This window comes from Rhinatrema bivittatum, chromosome 14 (genome assembly GCF_901001135.1).
Source record: "Rhinatrema bivittatum chromosome 14, aRhiBiv1.1, whole genome shotgun sequence".
Taxonomy (NCBI): Eukaryota; Metazoa; Chordata; class Amphibia; order Gymnophiona; family Rhinatrematidae; genus Rhinatrema; species Rhinatrema bivittatum.
In genome coordinates, this window is record NC_042628.1 from 23,712,023 (window position 1) to 23,726,742 (window position 14,720).

The 14,720-nt window shown below is 43.2% G+C and overlaps 1 long non-coding RNA gene across 3 annotated transcripts in view; it reads left to right on the forward strand.

Moving 5' to 3' along the window:
• LOC115075974 overlaps positions 1-14,720 on the forward strand; it is a 115,687-nt gene that overhangs the window by 62,923 nt on the left and 38,044 nt on the right. For all 3 annotated transcript variants that reach the window (XR_003852660.1, XR_003852658.1, XR_003852659.1), the window contains 3 exons: positions 162-535; positions 3,236-3,324; positions 12,220-12,404. This is a non-coding gene — a long non-coding RNA (uncharacterized LOC115075974). The remainder of the gene's footprint in view (positions 1-161; positions 536-3,235; positions 3,325-12,219; positions 12,405-14,720) is intronic.

The window sequence follows — 14,720 nt, forward strand, 5'->3', positions numbered from 1 at the left end:
TTGCATGGCTACCAAAATGTTATTCTTGGACAGAAGTAGCAACGTGGGTCCCAATTCCTGCGCCACCAGGTTTCCTTCGGCAGGATAATAGATGAAATTACAATTCATTAGCGCTTATTCCTCTTGGCAGCCTGATTCAATTTTTTTTTTTTTTTTTAAAGAACTCGGCTGAATGAATCCTCGTGAGATCTGGTCGCCGAGGGCAGCTACAGTTCCCTGAATTATAAACGCTCTCTGCGGTAAACGGCGGAGTTATTACTCTTTCAGATCTTCGGAGAGGCTCCGGTGGGGAAGTGACTGCAGCCGGGACTTAAGCTGTATTTTGCTGTCCTGCCTCAACCACCCTCCAGCCCCCTCCCCCCCCCCCTCAACTCATCCTCCATTAAGGAGCTGGTGCCCAAGCTGTTTCTTCCCTGGATGTGCAGATCTTTTTTTCTGTGGTGTTTTTCCAACGCTGTTGTCTTGACGACCCATCACAATGGATTAAGAGTACCAGAGGGAACTGCAGAAGGGCTCCGTGTAATGGGCAAAGACGGTAAGAGTTTCTATTTATACCATATCTGTGCGGACTCAGTGTAACCACCCTATAAAACTTTTATTGGATGCAACCATTACCAGGAACTTTTGGAAAGCATGCCGTATCTAATATATCTTTCTGCACTGTTTTTATCCCTTTAAGCGCTACTGACCTGTAGTATTGAAATGCAGTGATGTCACACGATGACCTGCATCATCGCAAAGGCCCGCAGATGGTAAAAGCCAGCACAGAAGAGCATGAAAGCACTGTGTTACTTTTCCTTCTTTATAGTGCTTTTCATCATGATTTGGAAAAACACTTATGTAAGGCTCTTACTTGAAGGCAGGTAGAAACCTAACATTGCAGGATCAGCAATGTCCACAAAAGTTACAGCTCGGGTAGGATCTTACCCATCAGCTGCGTCCTGCCAGGGGGGCACCAATCAGCTATTTCCCCTAATTTTGGCCATCGTATCTGCTACTCAGCCACAATTATTTGATGTTCATCCTGCAGTTTAGGTAAGGCCGTGCTCATGCAGTGATTAAATCCATCCATCTGTCCATGTCGAGGCACGATAACTTTCCTCTGTGGACCAACTGGGATCAAATTTGAGGTATAGGTTAACCATGGGCATGGAATTTATCCCAAAGACAATTTACCTCAACCTAGTGAGGTTGAGCTAATTTTTGATAGGGCAGATTTTGAAAAGTGCTGGAAAATTCACACCTCTGCATAATTTTCACATCCTTCCTTGTAAAAAAACCAAATGACATTCATGCATGGCCTAAATGAATTGCGCTACTCAGACAGTTAGATGGTGAAAAAAAATAGCCATCCTAAAGTTACCCAGATAACTTTGAGTATATTAAGTGGAACCCTTGTTTGGGTATGTTCTGCTGAATATACAAGTAAAGTTAGCCATGTCAAATTGCCCAGATAACTTTTCTGCTCCCCACATTAATCAAAATGGCACCATTGTATGCTAAGCTTTCAATACCTACGGGATTGAGTGTAATCTAGTAAATGATGACAGATAAAGACCAAATGGCCCATCCAGCCTGCTCATTTGTCTTTGCCTCTGTTTTTTTACCACTTCGGGCAGACGAGCACATATTCCCACCAGTTCCCTCTACGTCTTTTGCCCGACCTTTAGCCCTGCTCCTCAAATCTTTGTAGGATTTGTACTGCAGGCCATTTACCATTGTAGTAATACTTTTCTGAACCGCTTTCATCCTCATAAAGGTGCAGCCTCCAGAATGGGCACAGGTGGGGGTCTCACTAGTGTCCTATACCATGGCAATATCTTCTTATCCCTAGTGATGATACTTCTCCTTATGCACCCTGGCATACTGCTAGCTGTCACAATTGCTTTATTACATTGACTGCCTACCTTCAGATTAAAGAAGATAATTAATTACTCCTTGGCCTTTTTTTGGTTCTTGTCCTTCTAATTGATATGGGTCCCACATGAATGGTTTTTCCTCCTCCATTTTCAACACGTTTTTCTTGCCCGATGGCTCTTTCATCTCCTGTTTTTTAGGAGTACGTGTGAGTGTAGTGAACATCCTGCTTGCTGCCTTCAGTCAACAGGTAACGGCAAAACAGTTTACCATTTGTGAACCGGACTTGTCTTCAAACTCTTTGGTGGGATAAATCTTTCTTGAAGTTTATGCCAGTGAGGGGAGGGGTTTGGATTCATTGTGAATATGTTATATTCCCTGCAACACCGAAAGTCAGGCTAACCTACTTTAAAGATTAGCATCTTTCATAGTTTAATAAACCTACCACTGCATTTAACAGAACGCCTTCACTAGCCATCTCCTCCCCCATTTTCAATCTGGGTTTTTGTTTGTTTGTTTTTTAGGGTGGCTCTTTCATTTCCCTTTTCATGACGTTATATGAGTTGTTGCCATGGAGGGTCCCTTATTTCTTTTGATGGCAGTTTAATGCAGGTCCTGCTGATACAGGGCATAAAGCACCTCGTTTAACATTTTCCTTCTTACTCCCTACGGTGTAAGAGGAGAGCTAGAACAACTGCATTTTTTGTTTTAAATTTAAAGTGCTGTTTACTGCTCTCTGCCTCTTTGATAATTTGTAAGACAATAATTATGAACATGTGCATTATTTTTTTCCCAGATTATTTTAGCCTGGCATTTTATCTTGTTGAAGCACTTTAAAAAAAAAAACAATTTATCCTGGAGGTATTCGAAAGGTTACATTAGCTTTCTGCACAAATCAACAAGAACTAGCACCAGCTCTGATGGGAACAACCCCTGCCTCAATACAGTTGTTTTCTAAATGCAAAAAAAAGGTTCCTTTTATTTGTGAGCAACTTTTATAATTGAAGGTGTTCCAGTTTCAAAGACTTGTCATCAAGTAAGGCGCGAAGGCAGTGGGAGCCTTTACCATCTGTTGATGAGTCAGGCAGTGCCATACCTTGTTGCTTAGGGGACTTACTCGAAGAATTAAAGTTTGTGTTTTTGCAATGAGAACAGGACCAGAATTGATTGATTGAAAATATTTACTGCCCACAAGACCTTGTGATGAACAATAAAACAATCATGCAAACACACAGCTCATAAAACAGATATACATAAAAGACAGCAAACATTAAACCCTTAAAACTAAGTATAAAATTATACTAATAAAATAAACTCCTAATAAATGAGGGCTGAGGAATTTGGCACTATTGGCATTAACTCTTTCCCTCTTTTTCAGTTCTGCATGAGGAGAGGAAGGAGGGGCAGAGGAGGAGGCAGCAATTACCCTGGAGAAAATCTTTAATAAAGCTCATCGATAATTTTTAGGTAAAACATTTTTTCCACAACTCCCAATGGACCAGTTATGCATTTAGGGGGGGGGGGGGGGGGGAACCCAGGAATCACCTGCAACGTATGAACAGAACAATGCACTCTTGTGAAGATTTGATGTCCTTCGGAGTAAGGAAACTCACCCAAAGATGAGATTTGTACAATGTTCTCTTACCCTAGCATGATATTACTTAGGTAGAGAGTCTATCAAGCTAGGTTGAGAGAACATTGCACAAATCTCTTGGGTGAGTTCCTCACTCCGAAGGTCATCAAATCTTCACAAGAGACCACTGTTCTGTTCATACGTCGCACTCTGCATGTCAAAGTGGCCCCTAACCCCTACACTACTACCTAAACCTCAACTCAAGTAGCTAGGTGGGCCTCCTATAGAGGTATAAATACCTACCTAGTAGGACGCCCTTATAGCTAATCTCACTCTCTATACTGAAAACGTTATTTACGAAAACATCACAAAGTGCAATAAAGCTATATCGCACAGCTTAACGCACATGAAAAAGGTGTAGTTGTGTATTGTATGCTGTTTTCTGTTTGCATATGCTATTGTTATCCTGTGTGTGTGTAACGTTTTCCTGTTAATAAAAATTTTGAAAAACAAAACAAAACTGTGCAATATGGCTTCACAAATTGCGAAGCCAGTCCACTTGGCCAGAAATCCCGTCCTCCCCTCTTCCAAATTGGCATTGCACCATGCGTTATGGTGTTTTCGCATGCTAAAACGCCTTAACGCATGCGAAAACACCATATAGCACTTTCATAAATGACCCCCTAAGTTTGGAAAATTATAAATAAAAAGTTCAAATTTGAATAAGGCTATGTATTATGTTCCTAATAATGGTATTGTTTGTATCTCAGGGCTTAAGGGAAAGCTTACTTCCTCTTTGTTTTTGGAGCAACGACTAGTCAAAGCAATTTTTGGTTGTGTTTTTAACATCTTTATGGAAACTTTCAGATGATTTTTAAACAGCTTAAAATCCTACAGCCGCTGGTGGCAGCCCTCTACCCAAAGGAAATACAGTAACTGTCCTCTGGGGGAGGAGTGACTTCAAATTGAACCCTGTTTACGTTAATATAGGCTGAAAAAGCAAATGGGTTAAGTATCTTGTTGCATTTACATTTTTCCATTCTCCAGTTTGCCACCTGAATGCTATGAACTAAGCACCAACGGCACGGAACAGAAGACAATCTGTGACGCAGCCCGTGCATGTTAGGGCACAGACTCCATGGTTTGCTTTTGTAAGAATAGAACGTGGCCCCCTGAGCCATGCTGTAAACACCTCCTTGTTAAACTTGTATATTTATTTGGGGGGGGGAGGATTTTAAGTCCCCGATGCTACCGCTGGTTGATTTATTCGCCATCCAATAGTCATCATATGATTGACAACTCAAGCAGCGTTTACTCCAGGCAGCTGCTGGGACAATGTCTTTGGGAGGGGGGGGGGGGCCTTATGTTACCTGTTTTCTATGAAAAATCACCCTATGGTGTGCTATGGGAGAACAGGGCAGATTCTGGCTCGGCCACCATACCTCGACCCTGGGATTGCACCCAAAATCTGTTGGGAGGACTTTTGTTGCACGCCCCCGCCTTTGGATGCATTTCTTTCTCTTAAGGAAAAAGGACCCTTCACCCCCACCCCTTTGGTTTCTACAGGAAGGTAGTTTTCAGCTTCACTGCTGCTTTGGTTTGTATTAAAGTTTATTCCTTTAACGAGTCAGTTCTCTATTGCACTTTACCTCCTTCTGCAGCAGCGGTTTATACTGCTAACAGGCCTCTGCCGTTGCTGTTCATGGCGTAACGATGTGGCTGGACGTAGCCTGCAGCCTGCTGCTAAAGGAAGGAGCAGCATCCTTTTACAGCTCCTCCTTTCCAGTTGGCGAGACTCAGGGCAGCACTAACTTACACTGTCCACATTCAGCAAGCAGCATGCGCGCCCCCATCGTGTACCGTGTTAGCTTGTCTAACTCAACGTTAGCCAAGATCAGATTTAGCAAAGAAGCGAAGAAACGATACTGCTCGCGGTGGAAATGACACTCATGCTCTGTCCAGATCAACTAGGAGATGCTTACCCTTTGGAAGAAACGCAATCAGACGCTTTGCTGTACTATAATAATAATAATACTTATTATTCTAACATAACCGAACTGCCTACCTCTACAAGGCATCTTTAGCATTTTTGTCTCCAGCTGCAAAAATTTAGAAGGAAATTTTAACGTGCCTTATTGGTAGGTGCCAGCTGTTCAAAAGCAAGACCAGGTCTAATTACCTTTCCCTGTCAGGGGATGTGATGTGCAATCCACTAACGAGCCACTAGATGTGACTTTATCAGGAGAAGCTGGAAGATTAAGGAGAACGTTTCTAAAGGCGTAGCTGAGATACAGGAGGGTGGAATGGCAGAAATCAAAGTGGATTTTAAGCTGGCGAAAAATCCGTGCAGATTTTCACAAGATGATTACATTTTTTTATCAATATTAAAGTGGGCGTTCTGGGAGGGAGCCAAGCAGGGCATAACTTGGTTGGGAGAGAAAACAATGTGTGTACACAGTTAGGTTTCAACGTTATATATGTAGATAGGCTAATTGTTTTAGATGGGGCAAGGGGACATGCATATTTTAAGTGGCATAACAATTCGATATTCAAATAGAAGTAACAGAGAAGGGCAACCAAAATGATAAAAGGGATGAACAGCTCCCCTATGAGGAAGGCTGAAGAGGTTAGGGCTGTTCAGCTTTGAGAAGAGATGGCTAAGGGGGGATATGATAGAGATTTTTAAGATCATGAGAGGTCTTGAACGAGAGGATGTGAATCGGTTATTTACACTATCGAATAATAGAAGGATTAGGGGGCACTCCATGAAGTTAGCAAGTAGCACATTTAAGACCAATTGGAGAAAATTCTTTTTCACTCAACGTACAATTAAGCTCTGGAATTTGTTGCCAGAGGATGTGGTTAGTGCACTTAGTGTAGCTGGGTTCAAAAAAGGTTTGGATAAGTTCTTGGAGGAGAAATCCATTAACGGCTATTAATCAAGTTTACTTAGGGGCGGATTTTCAGAGCCCTGCTCGCGTAAATCCGCCCAAAACCGGGCGGATTTACGCGAGCAGGGCCCTGCGCGCCGGGAAGCCTATTTTACATAGGCCTCCCGGCGCGCGCAGAGCCCCGGGACTCGCGTAAGTCCCGGGGTTCTCGGAGGGGGGCGTGTCGGGGGCGTGTCGGGGGGCGGGGCCCGGTCGTCGCGGCGTTTCGGGGGGCGTGTCGGCAGCGTTTTGGGGGCGGGTACGGGGGCGTGGCTACGGCCCGGGGGCGTGGCCGCGCCCTCCGTACCCGCCCCCAGGTCGCGGCCCGGCGCGCAGGAGTCCCGCTCGCGCGCGGGGATTTACGCCTCCCTCCGGGAGGCGTTAAATCCCCCGACAAAGGTAGGATGGGGGTTTAGACAGGGCCGGGCGGGTGGGTTAGGTAGGGGAAGGGAGGGGAAGGTGAGGGGAGGGCAAAGGAAAGTTCCCTTCTAGGCCACTCCGATTTCGGAGCGGCCTAGGAGGGAACGGGGGTAGGCTGCGCGGCTCGGCGCGCGCAGGCTATACGAAATCGATAGCCTTGCGCGCGCCGATCCAGGATTTTAGCCGATACGCGCGACTACGCGCGTATCTACTAAAATCCAGCGTACTTTTGTTTGCGCCTGGAGCGCAAACAAAAGTAGGCTATTCGCGCTCGTCTGAAAATCTACCCCTTAGGGAATAGCCACTGCTATTAATTGCATCAGTAGCATGGGATCTTCTTAGTGTTTGGGTAATTGCCAGGTTCTTGTGGCCTGGTTTTGGCCTCTGTTGGAAACAGGATGCTGGGCTTGATGGACCCTTGGTCTGACCAGCATGGCAATTTCTTATGTTCTAAGGAACATGGGTACCTGCTGTCTGAAAATTGGATTGATGCAGACTAAAATGTAGGCACCGAGAATGTCAGTTAGCTGCCCTACTGAAGAGTTATTCCTTCAGTGACCCAAAAGTGCAGAAAGATGTGGGAAAGATTAAAAAAAAAAAAAAAGTTTGCTGAGCAGCCAAGATAGCTACATTTTCAGCTGAAAAGCTAACTCCAGCTGGTCAAAATTTGACAGACTATATTTAGTAAATTTAGGGGCTCATTTACTAAGCTTTGAGACTTATGAACAAAATAAATGGTGTTTACCATGCAGGTTAATGCCTAAACACACAGATAATGCACAGACCGATGCAATACAGTGGGCGCAACTGAGCACACTGGTTAACCCGTGGTTGGACACGCGTCCACAATCCCTTATGCTATAAGGGGATTAGCGCGTCCAAAATGCACGTCCAACCCCCTGCGAAGCTACTAGCATTTATCACATATAAATTCATGTTGATGAGGCTTCCTGATGCAAAACAATGTGAGCCCGACACGCAAATTTTGTACTCTCCAAAATGAACGCCTGCCCTGGAGAAGGCATTAATTTTTGAGCAGCCCAAAAAGTGTACAGAAAAGCAGAAAATACTGCTTTTCTGTACTTCCTCTGATTTAATTAATATCATGGCAAAAAAAAGAGAAGAGAGTTTTAAATAAAAATTAAAAAAAAAAAAAAAAAGGTACTGGTGGTCAGGTTAGGAAAAGGGACGCTCAATTAACGGGAAGCCCAGAATCGGAATCCTTTTGCAGAGTTGGTGCCAGACCTGATCGAATCCAAACTCTTAAAAAAAAAAAAATTTGAGAGATTGCTTCAGGCAGCTTTATTTTGCTTTTCAAAGAGGAAGGGTGACACATTTTTAGAACTATGTTATGTGACTAACCGAGATAAATGCAGCCTGGCATGAGTTCTGTGTGTATCACTTTTTAAAAGAACGAGTCAGCCTCCAGTCCAGCACAATTGTCTCCTTCCCACCTTCATTGTCCCAGGCAGAGATCGCTGAGGCTTTGTGCAGAGAGTCTCTGAAAGCAGCCCATCTACCTGTCTAGAAAGTTAGCTTAGACTTAATTAGGAAATAATATTATCAGCGATCACATTCCATTTCCATCCCAATGTGATATCTAACCATACAAATCACCACCACACCACTATCCATAATGTTTTAAAACCCAATATCCAAGGCCAATACTCATTTTTCAGGAAACTTACAAAGAAAACAGGTTTTATGTTTAAAAGTAATTTTCAGGGCTCGTCCTGGGTTCTCCACTACACAATTTGCTACCTTCCAAGGCCATGCGGGAGCTATCGCAAAGCTGCTTCAAATCGGGCTCCCAGAGAGGCCTTGCCTGGGATGAGAACACCAGTGGGGAGGGACACAAGATTTCCCCCCCCAAGCTTTATTTTGTTTTTCCTACAAAAGGTGTACAGTGCTGTATTTCAAACATATCTGCCACTGGTGGCGCAACTCAGTCTAGCTGCCGAGACCCAGGAGAGCTCTTGCTATAAATTCACCTTTTGTAGGCATATCCTATTCGTTTAGCTGTGTGGGTCGCATGATTGTAATTATCTCAATGGGAAAATATTTGGCATTTGTATTTTATGTAAATTTATGCTAGACAGAATCTGTTAACATACTAGCCAGCTGGAAAACCCAAGAGACAGCTGACAGCGTCGCAGTTACTCCGTTGTTTTAAAAGAAAGCTGCACTCCTCATACATTGTGCAATATTTCAGAATTAATGCACAGCAAGTTGTAATACTCAACCCAACAGCAATTAAAGCATTCAGAGCTGAGTCATTATTTGCAAGTTCTTTTAAGCTGTCCCGTGCAATTCCCCTGAAGCCCTGTGATCAGACTGCTGTATGCAGTGTTTTCATGATGCTGGTTGTGAACCAATCAGATCCTGTGAGAATGAAGTTTATTTATTATGATTCCTGCTGCCCCTAAAGCAAGGATTCCTCAACATGCCTTGGTGACCCCCACAGCCAGTTGGGTTGTCAAGATCTCCACAATGAACATGCATGGGATAAATTTGCAAATACTGGATCTCCAATACATGCAACTATAACCCATGCATATTCACTGTGGAGATCCTGAAAACCCAACTGGGTCATCAGGGCAGGATGGCGAAGCCTTGCCCTAGAGGCTCAGAGGCTAGGCACAAGCAAAAGTGAAATAATTTCAAGAAAAAATATTATTTAACAATACTGATAGCATAGGTGTAGAATGGGATGGGACACAGGAGCCATAGTCCAACCCAAATTTGGCCCTTCCTGCAAAATCGCTGCAGGAGATCTAGGGCCAGCAGCAGTAGTGCATCGACTGCATCCTCTACTTCTGCAGCTCTGGGTCCTTTGTATTTGACATGGCGTGCAAAGAACTAATCGCCCCCATATCATTTTGCATGTTATTGCATCACAATTTAAAACTTTTGAAAGATTCTGCATCGCTGTGTCACTGCACACAAGTTTTTTTGAAACAGATAAGTCTTTCTTGCATTAAAACATGAGTTAAAAATTTGTTCGATAATAACATGGGGAAAAAGATGATGAGACTATGGTTTACCAGCTTGAAAACGTGATGCTGGTAGTCTAAATGTAAATATATCCCTCCCGTGTTCATACATTTATTTATTATGCAGTACTAATGTGGCTTGCAATATGGTAACCGGGTGATCATATTGGACAGGGTTTAAGGCAAGTTCACCTATTAAGTGAAATCTTTTTTAGATATTAGTGTTGCAATTTAAAAATATATTTAAATATAAAATCCCAAACAAATCAATCCAGTAAAAGGCAGAAATCAGACCAAAGTACAAATAGCAGAATCCACCTTCTTAGACAATCAAGCCTGTCAAGTTGTTTTCTCGTGCAGTTTGAGCACAGTCCCAGGAGAATTCCCCCAAAGATTACTGCTAGAACCTCTTCCTTCCTTAGGTGTCCAAAACTAACTGGCTCCAGCCTTCCTCAGTTAGAATGATGTCCTCGCGGGTCCTAATCCTTGCAGGAGTCCTGTTGCCCTCACCAGAGAGAAACTGCCCTCTGCAGCGGATTCTAGAACCACACTGGGGCTGCCCCCGCCGAGCGCCCAAACAAGACACCTCACTCTCACTCCAAAACTCCTACAAAAGGTTTTCCTACAAAAGGTGTACAGTGTACACTCCCTTCCAGTGACTTATAGAGCTGCCCTTTTATAACACCCCAATGCCCATCCCTTATGGGAGAAAAACCCTCTTCTCACTCACACTACAAGATGACGCCCTCTTTGTAAAAAAAAAAATGGCACCATATAGTGAAACCCAGGCAGGGGTCACACTTGTCTTCCTTATCCTCTTTCTACCCATTTCTGGGTGTTGAGACTTAAATGGTCATAGCTCCACGACAAAGGCCTTGATCTTAACTTGGCAAAATACTGCAATGGTTCATCATTACCCACTATAAACCACAGCACCCATCCAAGCCTAGCTCTGCTTAATTGTATGGGAATTTCACATTCAAAAAAGGGGAATAATAAATCCAAATAAATAAAAGCTAACCCTTCTTAGCATTCAAGACCTGATAAGGTTCTCCCAGACCAGGGTTGCTGGTTAACTTCCCGATTGGTCATTTAAAACAGTCTTTGGGATCTGCCTACCCAGTCTGATTTTTAGGAGGCAGTGCATGCAAATATATCTCAGGCAGGTTCACTGTGGATATCTTCAAAACCAGAATAGTGGGGCAGGGTCTTGAGAACTGGTATGAGAGCCACTCCCTTGAAAGGCAATTAAATCCGACAAAGACCTTCTTCTCCGTCGGCTACTAAATCTGTGCCTTGGCTTAGACATGGTCTCTATTCCAATGATCAGGTTTTTGTGTGGCTGCCATTCTACCTCCACCTGAAAAAAAAAAATCCAGGGTGAAAGCCAACCTGTGAGCATGATCTGGACCTGACATAGGCTGTCATTATGTAGCAACTAGGATGAACGCAATTAGTTCAGAGGCCTAGTCCACCACTAGGTTATTCTGTAACAAACAACAATTCTCCACAGAGGACATCCTCCAGACACAAGCTGCATCATCTGCTACTAAATTTTGAGATTTTATTCAGCATGTATATCTGAAATCCATTTTTATAGCTTAAATGATAGTAGGAAAGGCACCCGATTTCAATGCAAGCATTCAAACTTAAGAGTCTGACCTTTTCAAACTGCACAGAAATTGAGCTATCAAGTGATTGCACTCTGCAGTATAAAATTAACACTGCCCTTGATTTAAAGTCACAGCACCAATTAACACATTTTAATGGCAACTGCCGCATACAAATTGAAGGTAACATTACCCAGGACTCTTGCATTATTTAATAAAACGTCCACGTGGCCACACCAAGCCATATGCTCCAAAAAAGCCTGGATTTGCATCCAGCTCTAAAAATAATCTCCCGAATCTAATAACAGAAGAATCTGGGTGTTGGAGAACTACGACAAGATTCTTAACTGCTCTTGTGGTGAGGAGTTGGTTTCGTCAACAGACCAGTCAGATGTCTTTCTGCTCCTGCTGAGCAATTTCTATTTCATACTGGAAATGTTTATATATTGAATTCCATGAAATAACAGAATGTGTCATTGACGTAACTGAAGAATGTTACAAATTGATGAACAGCAATAGCAAAGTGCATTTCCACGCTATACTGTGAATACAAAAGATGCCCCCTTTCTGGATTCTTGATGACATATTTATAAATTTCTATTTCCATCATGTTAGTTGAATCTGATGATTCATAAAGGCTGTTTATGAATGGATAAATTAAATGTTCGCTGTAGGTAGGAAAGAGACAACATCGCTATATAAGCAGTTAATGTTTATCCATATTCAATATTAGGAGGACAATTCGCAAGGGCTTTTATTCGAGTAAACATGCTTACCTGTCTAAAAACAGTCATTCGAAAATTACCAGACCCCCTCCCCCCCTCCCTCCCTTGCAGTGCAAGGAAAAATACGCATGGAGAAAAGGAGGCAGGTTGGAGGAGGAAAGGATCCTGCACGTCCAGTCTGTTCTCTACGCCTGCTGCAACGCAGATGCAGGGTCTAGGAGCACTTTTGCTACCTGCAGTATTGTCTGCCAGTGCATTTTCAAAGGAAAAATCGATAGGAAACATGCCCCCTAAAGGTACGTGCGAGTATGTATGAAGGGGAGTGAATTAGTAAGTATAGCTTCTAAAAACTTTAAATTCACCTTATTCATTTATATATGTATATAAATAAGGATTGGGTCAGTCAGTCACACTGTCGTGTCTGTCTGTGGCCACCAGGTGGCGCACGGAACAGTGGAAGGTGCACTGTGCAAAAACCAATATGCTCTGTCTGCAAAGTCTTGTCTTGCACACACAGGTACACAAACACATACACGCAGTCATGCACACATGCGCATGCACATAAAGGGCAATTTCTACAGGCATACAGGTACACATGCCCATAGGCAGGCACATACACACATAGGCTTCCTCTCCCACACACGTATACAACCACAGAGCATCTTCAGCCACTGCAGGATGGGATCCGTGGTTGCACTCTCCTTTCTAAGCTGCCATGGGATGGGGGTCTTATGGTGGCCCTCTCTTTCTTTGGCTGCCACAGGATGGGAACTGTGACAGCCATCCTGCATGCCTCTTTTTTTCTGGTGTCGGGCAGCCTGAATTGCATGAGCCTGAAGCCCTACGTGAGTAGGCCGTGACCCACCCAGGCCCATCCATGGCTATGCCACTGTTGCGGATTCTAAACTGGTTAAGACAGGAAACAGAGAATAAGAGTAACTGGTCAGTTCTCTCAGTGGAGGATGGTAAATATGCAGTGCCCAGGGATCTGTACTGGAACCAGTGCTTTTTAATCTATATCTATAACAAACACTCTTTAGTGTTCTCTAGAGTTGGGCAACGAGAGACATCTAAAATACTGTCAGTGTAGTTTATGGAGAGGTTACCTATATGCTTGCTGTTAATTACTTAACAAAATAAAACAATATTTATCATTATCACTTTTGTTCGATTTTAAAATTTATAGTTGTTATGGACCATTCAACCTGAGTATAGATGGTCAGTTTTCACTAGTATATATAACTATACATTTATATGTGTGTGTGTGTGTGTGTATATATTTTGTAGTGATTTGTAGTGAACGATTCCAAGAAAACAATTCACTGTCTTAGGAAAGTCAGTGAGGGAAATGTATCTTCCTTACCAAACTATCTGTAAATTCAGAATTATGTTCTTTTGGCATTTACACTTGGAATATCAAGCACTTGAAAGCCTTTAACTAGCCATATTTTCATTAAAATAATCTATCTTATGCTGCCCAGTAACTAATCGCTAAATGCTGGTGGGTGTTTTGTTTTTTTAAAGAAATAAGACTCAAATTTTTCTATAGTGACAGAGAGCCCATTGATTTAATTATAACAGATTCACTGTACATTTTTTCATTATTAGCAAAACATTTGTTGTCAAATACCTTCCAAATCCGGTCTGTCCCCAGCAATCTCTCTTCACCCCCGCAACCCAACTACATCACCATCTCTTCCCTGCCCCCTCCCCCCACACACACCCCCAAGCCCACCTTCACCACTCTCTTCCTCACCCCAACAACCCAATCCCAGCGCTTTCTCCCTTATCCCCCACCACTTGTCTCCCCCCACTTCCTTTGTTTGAAAACCATTACTCTCTGACATCGCCAACCCCCACAGAATATACAACTGGAAAAATAATGTAGGATGCTGAGCAGAGGCCATGCAGTTGTTCTGAGTGGTTGGATTTTTCTGAGTCATATCAATATGGCTGCCAAATTTCAGCCTTTTAATTTTATCTAAGAGTGCTCCAAAAATTGCGTGTGTGTGTGCAATTTATATTCAGTAATAGGTGATTCTGCCATAGACCCCCCAAGAGTGAGACCTGGACTGCATTAAATGCAAACAGCTTACAGCTGGCTAAAGATACAGTGATGGCAGCTGCTGCCTAAAAGGGAAGGGTAGATAATAGAGAATGGAGGGACATTATCTACCTGATAGTCAGATGCCACCAAGACTCTGAAGATTAAAAAAAAAAGAAAGAAAACTAACTAAAGACTCTTGACTACCATCCATAACCTGAAAGGTGGATGGGCCTCAATGTAGATCAGGCAGGGGAAAGGCATTCGAGACACTAATCCATCAAGCACGTAACAGTGCTTTTGTGCTGCTGTTACGAGGAAAACAAAATTGAAAACGCTTGCTGGGAAGTGTGTGTATGAGGTGCTGCTCAGTTGCCTGGGGACCCCCTGCTAGCTATGCCAGTCCATGTGGCTTGCCAGAGCCAATCTATCGTACAGAGCACTTGCCAACATTGGTACGCTGTGATTTTCATATTTATTGCAGGCAGCTTGGTCCGGTCAGCACAATGTGCATTGTTTACCTCCTTAACAGCTGCAAAACGTTAAGTTCATTTCCTTCTTTAAACGG